This window comes from Rhea pennata, chromosome 4, assembly GCF_028389875.1.
Source record: "Rhea pennata isolate bPtePen1 chromosome 4, bPtePen1.pri, whole genome shotgun sequence".
Lineage (NCBI taxonomy): Eukaryota > Metazoa > Chordata > Aves > Rheiformes > Rheidae > Rhea > Rhea pennata.
Genome location: NC_084666.1, coordinates 36,978,882 through 36,994,934, shown reverse-complemented (window position 1 = coordinate 36,994,934; position 16,053 = coordinate 36,978,882).

Sequence of the window (16,053 nt, the reverse complement as noted above, 5' to 3'; positions counted from 1 at the left end):
AGCTTATTCTCTTTAGAAGGATGGCAATAGCGATCATATAAAAGCATAGTGCTTTGAGTAGTCACCCAGACAGTAGAGATACCAATCTTTTGGTGTGCCATCTTTTGAAGAGAATTCAACTCCCGTATCCTATAGAAAGAACAGGTTATGTAGTTTTACTTTTGTGAGTTAAGTGAAAAAAATGGAAAGATCATTACTCTGAGACTTAGGGAATATCAGAAGATTTCTTAGGTGTGCTACTGAATTTTTTTCACGTTTTTCCCCAGATGGTTATTGGGTAAACAGAACCAATCTTATCAGTAGGAACCACAATCCAGGTCTCAAATCAATAAACTAAAGCTGTAGATCGTTAAGCTCATAGATGCACAGGTATTGCAGTCAGGAGTGGCTATAAAAGATCTGGCATTTAGTCATGGTGAGTAGTACATGAAGAATGAACAGCTTTAGAAATAAGTTTATCAAAGTATATAAGCTACTTCTCTATTATCACACCATTCTTATAGGCTTTATAAAAATAGAATGTCTTTAATATATATTGGAGAGTGTCACAGTTACATTTTTGACTAGCAGATAACTTTGAATTGGATCACTAAGTTAGTGTAGAATTTCAGAGTTCAAACAACCATGTAGGTCAAACAGCCATATTTTACCACAACAAACATCAGGTGAAAGACTTGTGTAATGTTTCATTGTTGAACAGTAAAGTCTGACAACTTCTAACAAAAACCAAGAAAATTAAAATTCTGGTTTGGACCATGTAGCATGGGAGAACCATCAAAGGCCTGTAAGTTACCAACATGATTATCTTTTTCAAGTTTTTTTTTTTTTTTTTTTTTTAAGGTGAAAAGAGCATATATCTGAAGTCCCTGAAGCTAGTGTCCCTACTAAAATGGTGTTTAATGAATACCTTTTGCATTTTAGAAAGGTGGGAATAACAGGCTTTCAGTCATTCCTTTCATACTTATGGTAAATACACTACAGTGGAAGCAAGAATGTCATACCCAATTTAATATGGTGAATTGCTGAGTTATCAGTAATGTATTCTTTATATAGTTACAATTTTTGTAAGCTCCTTGGGGCATGAAGAACAGCTTTCTGCATCTGAGTGTAATGATTCTCTCATACCAATATAGTTGTTTACAATAGTATTCCAGTGACAGAGTAAATTAAATGGCCAGCTGTCTTATTCTGTACATTTTTCCTTATTTTATGTACTTCACATATTCATAGAATTTCCAGATTTGTTGTTTACTCACACTGCTTAACCTGAAACTACAGAAGTTTAGTTCACTAAAAGCTTATTTATATTTCTTATTTAAAAAGAGGGGTCGCACGGCAAAAGATTGGAATGCTAATTCCTTGTGCTGTATTTTTTTGTGGTCTAAAAATCTAGATATTTGTATTTTCTTAAGTGTCCCATATAAAAATGATTTTGTCTAATTACCAAAACAAGAAAGAAGTTCAGCTCATAAACCATAACAAAAATGCTAAGTACTGTTTATTTGTCGTTATAAGAATAACAGGCTGAACTGTGCTTTAAAGATGAATGAGCATACTCTTGATAAAATTCATCTGTCTCACTACAGCAGTATTCATATGAAGTAAAATGATGACTTGCATTTGTGTAGGAAGTAGATATTAAAGCAGGCTTTTGAGGCATTATTATGCTCTAATCAGAATTAAAGTATTCATATAGAAAGCAGGAAAACAATTTTAAAGAATCAAATTTGGCATTTCTGCCTCTCTTGTTGGCTAGTTGTGAGATATAATAAATGGAGAATGTAAGTGAAATTCTGTTACACTGAAATGAAAAACATCATTGAGCCTCATAAAGGAGTTAGTGTCTGACAAATATCAGTCGCCTTGCAGAAGTACCCTGAAGTCATTTATTTTAGATGTTTAAGTTAGTAGCCATATCCACAATGATTTTGTTATATGTCTATAATTTTACTGTTTGAATACAAGCCACTTAAGTTTGGACTCACAGATGACTTGTTTCATCCCACAACATGTGGAATTTTAGAAAGGTATTCAGTACAAAGGCTTACAGCTGAGGAAATTAATGTGTAGATATTATAGATGGGGTGCAGAAGAAGGAATGACTGGGTTTTCATTTCATTTTCATTGTGAGCTGTTTTAATTCTAGGCCAGTATCTCAGCATTGCCTCCTTACTATGTTGGAATGAAGTTTGTGCTAGTGTGGGTTCTGCCATGCACTGTGCATGCAGGGTCCTCCAGCAGAGAGGTAACTATTGGAGGACTTTCCATCTACACTGCAAATGAAGCTCTCTAGATGGCACCCAGAGACATGCCTTCAGCTGGGTTTCCAGCAGGCAAATGTGTATCAGTGTGTACACTGTGTGTATCAGTGGTGAGCTTGAGTGTATACTGCAAGACTTCAACTTCAGACTTTAGACAAATTGCTATCAAAAAGGTGCACAACTTTGCTAATGCAGGTTTATTCAAGGAGCACCCTGTGCTCAGGGAGGAGGCAATGTTAAAAGATGAGATGCTTACCACCTATGTGTTCCTGTGTTTCAAGCCTGTGGTAAGAGCCTTATGTGTTCTTTCCTCTTGCTGCCTAAGGAGAATGGGGAAGCTGTCCCCGTAATACAGATGGGGAGAACACTGAACAGTAACTGAGTTGAGTATTCTTTTATCTACTTTTCAGTAATTCATAGTGATTATTGCTTTATCTATACAGTGCCTTCTTTGACACTGATGACCCAGCTGACTGACTGCTTGCCTGATGACTCAAGGACTCACAGCTAGATTCCCTATTTTTTCCCTAGAAGACTTCATACAATTGCATGTTGGTGCTTTTTTAAATCTTAATTCTTTGATCAACTAACAGTCTCATCTCAACAATTCCACCTTTGTATTTTTGCCTTGTATTTCTACAGACATTCTCAGAACTTTCTCACAAATGTGAGATTTCTGCAGAAGCTTGAGTCATGGTTATGCAGCTGGGCCATATCCAGGCTAAGTCTTGTATCCCTGGAATACAGACATTTGAACCCTTGGGTTCTGGTGGGGAGGTTATAGATGAATTGCAGAGACCTAGGAGTAGGGAGGCAGAGAGAGAGAGGAAGAGACAGTTATAGGAAATACCAGAGAGAAACTGCAAGGAAGTCACTATCTCAGTTAGAACTAAAAGAGATAATGAAATTATGTTCTGAAGTTTTAAGCCAATATATAAACATCCCAGTGATGGTATCAAAAAATTATGCCGATTTTCACAACAGTTTTCAGGTATGGCCCTTCAACTCTGCCTAGAGTGTCTAGGCTAACCTGAAGTGAACTCTGTATGAATATGAAGGTTGTTCTACCAAAATGTATCATCAGAACTGACTTACTCTTTGGCACTCGAACAAAATTTAAAATGTACTTAAAAATAGTATGGGTGCCTGTTGCACAATTTGGGAAGTAAATGTGGGCTACTTCTTGAGGTTCAAGTGGTGTGCAGCTACATGTGAATATCAGAAAAGTCAGAATAGACTTGATGAGCTGTTTGTGATGTCTTCAAAAAGAAACAATATTTGTCTTCACAAGCAATTCAACAATCATGCGCTGGAGAAACAAGCAAAAAAAGACTTCTCAATTCTCTCTGATTGTGATTGCAGTGATGTGAACACAATAGTATTTATTAAAGATTCTTTCCCTTCCTAACTAAAGAGGGAAAGAAAATGGTAGTCATATCTAATTTTATTATTCAAATTCTAGGGAGTAATATATAGATTCTTCTTAACTGACAAACAAGTAAACATTTTCACTTAATGCCTTAGCATGAGACATGACTCTGTGTTTTTTTTTTTTTTCCCTGAATAAAAGATGATCACATTTGTCTTCTGGGGGTCTTTGATATCAGTAATTCCAATTTACTTTTACTAGGTCTTTATTTCTTTTGATAGTTCTTCTGATTTGGGGCACTTGTTCTTTATTTTCAGACTCTGAAGAACTGATAAAAACATGATTTTTCCACTGGTTCTTGAATGAGTTAACTTAGTCAGGATTTAATAGTTGGCTTTTGTAGTTTGGTGTGATTGTGTTGGGGTGTGTGTAAATGAAGGTATAGTCCTTTCATTTCTTTGCACTAAAACATTTATTTAGTGAATGACTGAAATCATTCATTCTTTTTCTGTCTGTTTCTTATGTAAACATTTGAGGTCATCTTGTATGAGAGGCTTAAATATTTACAGCAACATTGATCTCACTGCCTAGTACAATAGTTTTGTGTGCTCTAGTAAAAAAAAAAAACTACAGTCTATAACAGCACATGGACTATAAAGTTATTGTGATACACTGATTGCTGTGTGTATACATGCTTTTATATGTAAGCATGCATATATGTAAGTATACACATATCCTTACATATTTATATGTTCTTAAAGTAAAGCTGCAGTATAGTTTTATATAATTTATGATTATTCCTAAGATAAGTCAACAGTTTCTGCAACAGGTCAAAACTTGTAAAATCATGCCATAGGCTTTCACCAGCTTGTTCATAAATTATGCTGCTGAGACCCTTTAGTCAGTAGCAAGTTATCATATTTCATGAGTATATAATCAGTGGCCACTGAGTGGTTCTTGCATAAAGCCAACTCAAGTGATTCCTGTGATAAACTATTGCTGTGTATGCCTCCAACAAAACTCAGTTTTCTTGTACTGCCTCCTATGAGTTAGTATCATAAATCTGTAAAGCTGGGCTGAGTAATCTAGTATTTTCTGTCTGACACTGTGCAGCTTTGCTGGCAAAGTTCAGGAGAAGAATACTATATTTTCTTTTGCCAGAAACATTCTGAGGGTGCATAGTTAATCCACTGTAGTAAGAAATTGAAATAACTGTTTCCTGAGAGGCTGAAATCAGTATGGACTGCATTAATGTCCCTCAATTTCTGCTTTTCTGCATCTTCAGGAACCCAGATGTCAGATTCTGACAGAGCTGTGTATTATGATCACTAGGCTGCATGTCCAGTCCTAATAGACTTAGCAATTAAAAATAATCTGAGGTGAATGCTCACCTGTGGTCAGATCTAGATTAATAGTAGTATCTCAGAGAGCTAGTTATTGATAGGTAATTGGAAGTCTTTTGTTTAGTTGTTGATATTGTAACTTGTAGGTTTATAGGAAATGGTGCCTATTTTATGTATAATAGAAAGATTTAAAAATTATTAATGGAAAAATAAAGTTAAACCTTGAAATCCCAGAGGACTGCTTAAAAATATCCTTTTGAAGATGCAGATGATTTCGTATTTCTGAAGAAGGAAATGTCGTATGAAAAGGGAAAGGAATTTGACCCAATTATATATGGACATGCACAGATTTCTTTAAAGCTGAAAAAAAGAATTGGAAATCTTGTTTAAACCATACTGCTTGGAATACAAAGCAAGAATAGCAATTTGGCAAACATACACGTGACTTAACCATTTGAGAATTCCTTTTGAAATCAATAAAATCTGCTTGGTTATCTGTTCTTTGTGCTTTTTTTTTTTTTTTTTTTTTTTTTGTTATTTTAAAACAAATAGGCAGGAGAAATATATACATAAATTGAGGAGCAAGATCGACTGGCAGGTAGTTTTAACTGCTAAGATCTGAAGGGCTACTTAGAGTTGAACGAGACACATTCTCTACAAAATAACAGATGGTTATTATCTATTGACAACATCTGAGGGCTTGAAATGAAAAAACTGACACTTTTTCATAATTCTTTATTTAAGTATACGAGTAACTTAAAAAAAAAAAAAAACAGGTTTGCAATACTGAAAAGAGTACTCAATGAATAAATCAATGAATATAATCATTCTTGAGAATTGCTTATTTGATGTTTCCTGAAAAGTGTGTTTGGAATTACTGCTTGATAAATTAAATCTAGTTAGGACACAGCTCCTGTAGTTTCTCCTATTGAATTTAGTGGCAGCCTTTAAAGTCATAGATAAAAGTGGGATATCAATAATTTAAATAGACGCTTGTACAAAAACTATGTTTGACTATTAGCTAATGTCTACCCAAGGAAGTTTTCTGAGACTCTTAACACACTCAAGTTAAACTGCTGAGAGGTGTGCATTGACAAAAACAGTTTAAATTCTGGCATATGATGATAATGCCTATGCTTCACTAACTCAGATATTGACAAGGATATAACTCTATTGACCTGGTATGTCAGTTCAGTCTTTAGTAGCAGTTAATACCTTTTACATTATTTCTGCTCCTAATGTCAGGTGCCAGTATCTCAGTAAAGCAAAGTAAGTGTATGGGCCTAATTCTACCCCCACGGGAAGTCAACAGGAGAAGTTTGAGTCACATGCTAACTATTTTTCTTGTATGTCCAGTGTGCTCTCACCAAGAGTTATCAAAATACGGTGATAGAAAATGCTGTGCAGCTACATAATGGACTTGATATTGAGCACAGCTGGACTGTTTTGATCTGTTCATACTAAAGCTACAACAGACACTACTAAGTTGTACAACATTTGATTGAGAAATGCTAAATGGCAGTTTTAGTGAGTAATACTCCTGTATTCTCCAGCTCATCTATTTTTTCTTTAATCCTCTCCAGTTTGTGCTTTCTTTCCTTCCCCTTTCTTTATCCAAGAGTGATGACTTGCTCAAACAAATCACAATAAGGTTAGGATAAATCAAAGGAAATAGTATTATCTGTTCATTAGATAATGCCAATCCAGACATCTAGGATTATTTTTCATGTGCTCAGGCAAAGAGATCAATCAATGGTTATCAATTTTGGCTGCCAAAGTTCTTCCTTTCCTTTTCAGACTGCATAGGATAATAACACAAATGCATATTGTTAATTTCTGTCTTTTGTTTACAGGAAAAAATAAAGTGTATGGAGTGCTATTATAAGTTTTCTGATAACTTGGATGTTATTTTTTGCTTATTTTTTGCTATTACAAGTTAACTGAGTAGGAAAAAATCAGTTATCCATTAAAGGAGAAGAAATGACACTTATGACAAATGATAGATATTTTTGTCTAATAAAATAATTTAGGAAACATACTGAAGTTTTCTATATAATTTTTACAAGTAAAATTTTTCTTATTGGGGGAGAGAGGCAGGTGCCAAATTTGATTGATCTTCTGTAAGTCTCTATTCAGGAGAAATGAATGGGAGGTGCCTAATGTTTTTTCCATCTGAGGAAAGATGTTTGAGTCATAAATTGGGGGAAAAAAAAAAGGAGTATTTACACATTTATAAATACTTGTCCTAGAGCTAACTGTCTGATACACAATCAAGATTTAAATTCTATGGGAGGCCAGTGCTAGCCAAAGAAAGAAGACTGCAGAACGCAAAAATATACAGTAGAAGGAATAGTTAGGAAGCTTAAATCTTTTGCAAACAGCTTAATCTAACCCTCATATATTGTATAAAGCAAACGTAGAATAATGATGCATCGATATTAAAAACTACTCTATAAAGGCAAATACTTAAGCCTTGACTCACTGTAAGGTCCACCTCAAAGTATATATCATAGCTTATAGATAAAGCCACACTTGCTGAGCTGATGGAATCCTAATTCATCATGTACTGGTAACATTCCCACGCTTTTCCTATGTTCTCCTAGTTTTCACCTTTCCTCTACCTCTCCTCCCCACCCACATTCATACTGTTAATAAACTCAGGAAAGAAAGATAGATGGAACTTATTAGTGAATATTTACAGATTCTGATCACAACAATCATTCCTTCAAAAGGACATTATCAAAGATCCTGTTTTTCATGTCAGAAAAGCAAACAAGATGCAAGAATATATTTTCCTTTCTTCTGGTTCACAGTTATGCAAATATTCTATGATAAAAGCTTTAAACAAAACTGAAGGGCAGAGGAGAAAAGCTTCTCATATTCATCTTCCTAACAGTGAAGGTGCGATTTCTTTTCAGACTTGAACAAACTTTAAATCATATATATGAGTGTCTGTCTCTATGTAAAAAATAGGACTATATTTTTAAATAGAACAAAATTGATGTTTACAGAATTAGAGCTGGACAACATCATTTATCTTTTTCTTTTCTTCCTTTGGTGGCAAATGAAGATTTGGCAATAATGAAATCCTTTCACATTTTCTAGATGTGGCTGATTTCATAGATTTAGCTCTGCTGGGGGCTTTTAACCCTTTGAGGTCTGAACGACTGTGAGACTGCTTTGCTTTTTTCCTCTTTTGTTTTGAATGTATTGCTCATAATTTTTTGACATTTCTTACTGTTCTTTCTCTATTACAGGTAAGAACTTTGTTTAGTATGAACTGTACTGTATAATACAAGATAACATTGCTAATAAACGTAATCTTTTTTTTTCTATAGAATTTTTAAAAATATGTTCTGTGTAGTTTTGAAAGCTTTGTTCTTCTGCCTTTGGGAGTAAATTGGAAAGTTCAACCAGCAGAGCTTACTTTCTCAAAGGACACAGCAGGCATTGATGATGTACTGTAAACTGTAATTCTGTAGTGACAACATACTGCAGACTGACAGGAATCTCCTGGGTGCCAGTGACAGGGTTGTAATACTTTCTCAGTGAAGTAAGTGATGTCTTTGAAAGGTGTGTTTGATTTCAAAGGACATTGTATTTTTCCTAAAGACAAAAGTGTTTTAGACAGTTGTAGTGAAAACATATGACTATATAATAACAGTAAATAAAATTAATGTTCTTTATGAGAGATTTATTATTTCAATTTGATTCTTTCTTGATTTCCATCCAATTACTACATAATTAGATTGAGTTTTCTTAAATATAATAAGCTGTCTTTCTATTAATATGAATTGACAGCAAAACTGTCAAATTTTCTGAGTTAGAACATTGAATTCTTCATTTTTTAAGGGAATTTTCATATCGTTAAAGCACCTTATAAGCAACCTTTATTAACATATGAAAGAAAAGTAAAATTTTCAGGTAACATTTCATTTTCGTTTTCTTACTTATTGTCTAAATATAAAAGGTCATACTTTGCAGTAAACACAAACAAAAATTTTAATTAAAAACATTGTTCTTTGTTAGAAATGTAGTATAACACACAATCTGTTTTATAAGCCTATACACATAATATATAAACCTATTTAATAAATCCTTTCATAGATCAGCTCATTTGCAACTTATTTAAAAGAAAAATTCTGTCAAATCCAGTGAATTTGTCCCATATACAGAACCCACAGGAACTGTAAGATACTATATGAAACTATACGGACTATACAGTTTCATATATGAACTATATGGACATTGCTTTAATTTAATTAAAATCTTAGTGTTTGAGAAACCAAGTTGCTCATTTGTTCTTTTTTCTCGTAACTGAGAGGGATGAAGCAAAAGACAAATCATAGTTTTACATAAACTTTCCAGGAATGTCTTTGACCTTTAGTGCCATAGTTCATGTTGATTAGCTCATTACAGTAGCGTTCTCCCAGGACCTTTTTTTATATATATAAATATAAATATATATATTTTACCTCCAGAAAATAATAATAATAACCTCCTAGATTTCATTAGTACTTTTCCTTAAATTACGATGTTCTTCTTTTGCCACTTAATTTGTCATCATATTTACAGAGTAATGTGACAGCATTGCTAGTGTTTTGGTCTGTCTTGGAGACCCCAAGCTCTGCACTAGGTCTTGAGCAACTTTGGCTAGGCTGTACTGTTTCTGTTTAAGATTTTCATAAAGGTATTTTTCTTTAAAAAATAGTTGCATCTTCTTTTACTTCAAAAATTTCCCCTATTTTCATTTTCATACCTATCCCTCTCTCTCTTCACAGTTAAAAAAGCTTTTAAATGGAGTATCTGCTGGATACTCCAGATACTCAGTTCTCTATAATCTTTCTCAACTATTTTTTGATATTCAGCATCAAGCTGTAGACAAAGCTTCTACATACTTCGGTGGTATTTTGACCTCTCCAGAAAAAAAATAACCTAACTCGTAAAATAGCCTAGTTCTCCTGGCTTTTGCTCTTTTCTTTTTTTGGATTTTTGGATTTTAACTCAAATTGAGAAAAATGGAGAAAAATCTGACTTGATTTGTCCAAAGTCTGCTCATAAACTAATAATATTTACTGTTAAATTACTTCTGGGCACTGCTCAAAAAATAAACAGCAAGCAATAACAGTAAAAGTGGATGAAGTAAATGAATGAAGCATTTACTGAATAAACATTCAATAAAAGAATAGATCAGTGAATGAAGACTAGTAAGCACTGATTATAATGTAAACTGCTAGAGTTTAAACACATTCAGGTTTGAGGAAGAGAGATTTTTTGATACTCATTTGTTTTAATCTCCTGGAACCACCTATCCAATTATTATTTTTTCCCTACTACTCTGAAAATGAAAAATTCCTGTGACAATTGCATTGAACTCTATTGCTTTGTTTATTTATGTAAAAATCTTTGGGCTCATACAGACACCAATGCTCACCCTTCTTAGAATACCTCATTTTAAGCTAGAGAAATTTCCAGAACCAGAGAAGAAATGAAAAGATCTCTTCACTCTCAAAATATAATGTATTTTCCTTTTCTGAAAGACCATCTTCCTTAAGATCAAGTCATACAGGAATGTATAGTATATGCACGAAGAAACCAGTGAAGTCTTATTTAAATATGAAAATGAAGGAAAAAATTGTATGTTCAAGATACTTAAGTTGACTGATTTTTTTTTTCATGTTACAAATTGCTCTGACTTCCTAAGGAAAGTCTGAACAGATGGCATCTTGTTGGTTACTAAAATAATTGTTAACTACTTACTCTTACATTAAGGTGAATATTTTTTGTTCCTGTCATTTGTCACTAAATTTCTTACTCCTTTATAAGAACAGAAGATCCTACTTCAGGCTGTAATCTTTAAGTTGATGGGTTGCAGCTACTTTGATCTTTTTTTATTTTTTTTCCAATTCATCCTTTAAAATAGTCTTTTCAACTAAAATTCCACTTTTCTTTCAGAAATTATGGAGAAAACATTAATAATAATTTTGGAATTCAGAGTGGGATGCTCTTTGGATGTGAAGGGTTGCACTACTGCAGTTAGCATCTTTATAGAGGTAAAAGTCAGTCAAGCAATCCTGGAAGCCATAACAATATGTATCTTCTGCTTTCATTGAAACCATTAATGCTCTGGCAGATAATCTGTATCTTTTGTTCTTACCAAGTGTGTGTCTGCTTTGGTTTATATCTCTCTGAAATGACTTCATGAAAATGAAAGTTTCAGCTGTGACAAGTAAAAGGATAGGTACCCACGAATACTTCTACAAAATCATATATATAATAATATATTATTACAATATACATTATATAGTGTATATATAATATAGATATTATATAATTATTTCTATGTCTGCATATTAGTAAGCACCTTTCCTTCTGCATGTCAAAATTTCTCATGCACTCTCCTGTTCTGCAGTTCTAAAGAATTTAAAATAATTAGAGACCTGTTTTCTTTAGTCATCCATGTATATATATACATGTATATATATACAGAACTATCCTCTACTTATATAAACCCCCTGAACAACATTCCATGAGCTTAGATTAACAGAAACTGAAGTGATCCTTAATCCGCTTGTTCTCATTTATTTCACTAACCTGCAATCATTTATGTCTGAACATTTATGTAATCATTTTAGTCATTTCTAGATTTGTACTGAAGCATAGTGAATATCTTAAAAGTACCATTATCTTCATATAATTTGTGCTGAATGTTTTTTTTTCTCTTAGTTACTATCTTCAGCCCTGCATTTTTTTTTTTGCTCAGTATATTTAACACACATTTTTCAGACGGAAAAAACAAACAGTGCCTGCCCATTACTGAATTGCAATAATGTACTTAAAGTTTTTGAAGGAAGGAGGACTGAAATCTGAAACAGAATAAAAGCTTAACATTTTAACGGTAGAAAACCATGAAGCAAAAACATGGAAAGCGTTTGGAAAATGCTAATAAAAAACAGGACAATTAGGAGGTTACCCTTAAAGTTCATGGGGATTATATTATCTTGCTCTATCTTGTACATATTTGTTAAATATTCAACATGCTAGAGTGATGGAACTTAACAGATAGCTTTCAGGATATTAATTACATTCATTATGAATGTATGTATTAATGGGATGTCATACCTGGGAAAAAAATAGTTTTTTGCACATGGAAATGAGAGATCAGTTGACATTTGCTTTCTCATTCCATAAAAGAATAATCTATAAAGCCAATATGCACTGCTTTTTGTATAATTTGATGCTAATTAGGATGATAAAGTATAAATATCCTTGCATTCTGCCAATGATTATTAAAAAATTTTACATTTTCTTTTACTTTTAGCTTTTTTTTACAGATGTATAATAAACTTAAGTATGAAACAATTATATAGAGATGACAGTGTTAATTGGGCTACTTGAAAAATTACTGTATCTTTTAATAATGAATGGTATGAAACTTCATTTGAATGTCTTTAGTTTGCAAAACTTGGATGGAAAAGCTACAAGGATGTTTCCTGGCTTTCCTAGCACTTCTTTAGTTGTTCCTTGATGACTGCAACAATTGCAAATTCCAGATGAAATTTTTTGATAGTTTTTGCATTTGAATTTTCTTCTATTTTCAAGCTTTGTGAGGCTAGATTGGAAGAGGGTCTGTAACATTTCCTACTTCATCTAAATAGTTTACAGTTTTTAAGCTGTAGAGAAGAAATTTTCAGAAACATTCTGTCAACTTCAATTAAACTTGTATTGCTCAGGGAAAATGCATAGAGACAGATGTAGACAGAGAGATGCAAGCTTGTTTGTATAGGCTCTGAGGTTGTTGACTGTGAACCTGGGACAGGCCCAAAGCTGTAGAGCTATATTAGATGGGATCTGTGCCCACATTAATATAGCCTTACATGGCCTTACCTCTCAAGGGAGTTTTAAGAAGGACTTGAATGAGATAACAGGGCAGTTTTTGACAGTCTATGGGAACTTATTAAATGAGAAATGTGGCCTGGCAGCATTTCTTGTATTTAATAAATAGACAATGGAGGATGGAATAACTAGCCAATGCAGGGTATGACTTACCTTCCCAATGTGTGAAAAGGTGGTTGGATCGTGAAAATGAAGTTTCTGTTAGGTGTACTAGAGAACCTGTCCAGAAAGTTGAAGGAAATAAAAATAATAATGTGGAGGACAATATAGAGACGAACAAAGAGTTTTGCAAGATCTGAAACAGGGCTGAATTTCCAAGAAAATTTTGTCAGTATATTTGAAGGAAACTAATATCAAGAAATATAAAGATTGAGTGGTGGATATTTTTTTAAGAGTTCATAATAAATAGATCACTGAAGATGGTGAGTACAGTATTTTCAACAGAATGTAAGGGAAGAAGACAAACTGGAAGTGGCTGAGGATCAGAATAAAGAAGTTCTCCATACAGTAACTGTAAACTTTTTATCTCATAATTTTAGCTATGAGAGGTAAATGGATTATTAATGGGGAGGCTACTGGGCTTAGGATGACTTTATTTTTTATTTTTTTAACAAGAGACTTGAACCATATGTGAATGATGAGGGGAAGAACAAAAGTGAAAGCCAATTAATGAAGACAAAGGTCAGGTTATGCAAGCATACTGTGATGTGTTTCAAAGTAAGCTTTATGAAGATTTTTGAAATGGGGAATGTCTTGATCAAAAAGCTGTCAGGCTGGCCAGTCACATCTGAGGGGAGTTGATGGAGGTCCTCTCTGCAAACATCCTCATGGAAACATATTAAGCAGCTTCTTGGGACACCTGTGCCAGTAAATGATCTGCACTGGTGAGGCTTGCATATGACTGGCAATCTTCTGAGCCAAAGTTTGATTTGTCCCTTGCCCCCAGTCGCTAATTGCTTACATTCTGAAGTACATGGTTGGTTAGACACAACAATACACAAACTAGGATCTCTTCCCCAGATACAAGTTACAAAATCGTATGAGTTCATTTAACAAGACTATGAAAGGCTATGTAGATACCTGCATGCATATTGCGGATCTGTCATAAGGGAGATCAGGAGGTGAAATGTCATATACAGAATAGGCCAAGCAATATGCAATAATGTAAGGATGCCTGTTGAAGCCAAATACAGAAGTGATACAGACATAATTTTTGAATAACAGACAAGAACTTACAGAAAATTCAAACAAACGCTGTAAGTAATTATTGAATATTTGTCATCAATTAGCATTAAGGGAGGAAAACTGATATCCACAACTTAATTTCCCTCTCAAGCAAGCACTCTAGAGCTTTTTCTTTAAAATGGGTAATGACTATCTGCTAGTGTACAAACATTGTGTCTCTACATTTCTGGAATACAAGTAAATAGAATAATGAACTTTGAGAGTTTCAGCCACTGAGATTGAAGTTCAAGGAGCAAGGATTTGTTCTTTGGGAAATCTGTGTTAGATTTCTAGATTATTTTTTGTTCTCATCTTTTTCATTTGGTTGGTTTTGAACCTGGACTTGCACGGATGAGATGTATTTCTGAAGCCTGGAGGACTAAGTATGAATAAGCCCCAAGTCATATGTGTGAAAGACTGATTTGGAGCAGGTAGTGGTTTTGTAACCATTACCATCTAAAATCCAGAAGCTATGGTTCAGCCAGGCTGTCCTTTTAAAACACACTTTTGTCAGGGAAGATGATTCTGAACTGTCAGCTACTTTTATTCTGCATTCATTTTTGCTATTTTGTTTCTATCTTACAACCATAAAGTTGACCTGCTAAATATGTGCCCTCCAAAATTCCCATGCCCTATCAGTATGCTCCACTTAACTTTTACAGCGTATAAAGAGCTGTAAATTTGTTATTACATAAGTATTCCTTCAGGATACTGGAAAAAATGTTCTTGTTTAAAGTGGCAGTATCTGAGATCAGAAAAATCATTCTGCCACATTCAAATAATGACTATTTTTTATTTTAATGTAGGAGCACTTAGCAATTTAGACACTAATCTATAATTGAGGACTTTAGAGCCCACTAATAATAGTAAAATAAACATCAGTTACTAGAAAGTAGTGTTTCCTAAACATAACTATTAAATACTCTTGCAAAGAATAAAACAGGTAATTTTACTGGAGAGCAAATTACTTGTCAAACTGATAGATTAGTAAAAAATATATTTATACGAATTACCTATACAGCATTTTCAAAATGTGTATATATAAACTAACACCTTAACAAAGACTTTTAAAACGATTTTCAGAAATTCATGTTAATTCATGACTGATTTGCTATGCTATCTTGATATGGGACATTGATTTAAGAGACATCTCAAAATTGTAAGAAAAATACATGGTAAAACACTAAGATCACAGTACAAATTATATAGGAATGACAGGATTGCCCTTATGGAGGAATGGCAGTATATAAAATGAAAATTTAACATCAAACAGGGAAAATAATCTCTATTAATAAAGTAATGCAAACTGACCTGATTAAAATTCTGAATTTAAACAAAATATAGTATTAGTGCTATGCTGTCAAACATGTGACCAGTATGTTACGAATGCCACTTTTAGGTAACTTCAACCAAGAAGTTGTATGTGGAAAATAAAGAACTAATAGATGAAAACTTCAGGTTAGTGCAGAAATAATAATAGCAAAAAATAATTCTGAGCTCCAACATAAAAAATATATTTCTTGTAGGAAAATGGACAATATTAAATTATAAGAGGATCAGAAAGCACAGGATCTGTGCTTTGGATAAAAATACTACCTGGACACCAGATCTTCCAGCCTCCTTTTTCACATGTACAAAACTTTGCTTCTAGCCTGCATCTTCCCAAATTTTTCTTATGTCTGTTCTTCTTAAAAAGTAGCCAGAGACTTGGCACCAATGCAGAGCTGGTGTCTTCTTCTGTGGTAATAAAATAGAGCTCTGGCTGTGTCTGGGGTTCTTGGACAAAATAATGAATTCTCCAGGAATATTCCAGCTTCACTTGGAATGTACAGTACTTATACAGGAGTGCTGTTTAGCAGAACCCTAAAACTGTGCTGACAATCGTTTATGCTTTTGTTATGTTCCCATTATTTCACAGGTGCAGCTGAGGTTAACAAAACATAATTCTGGCAATACATAA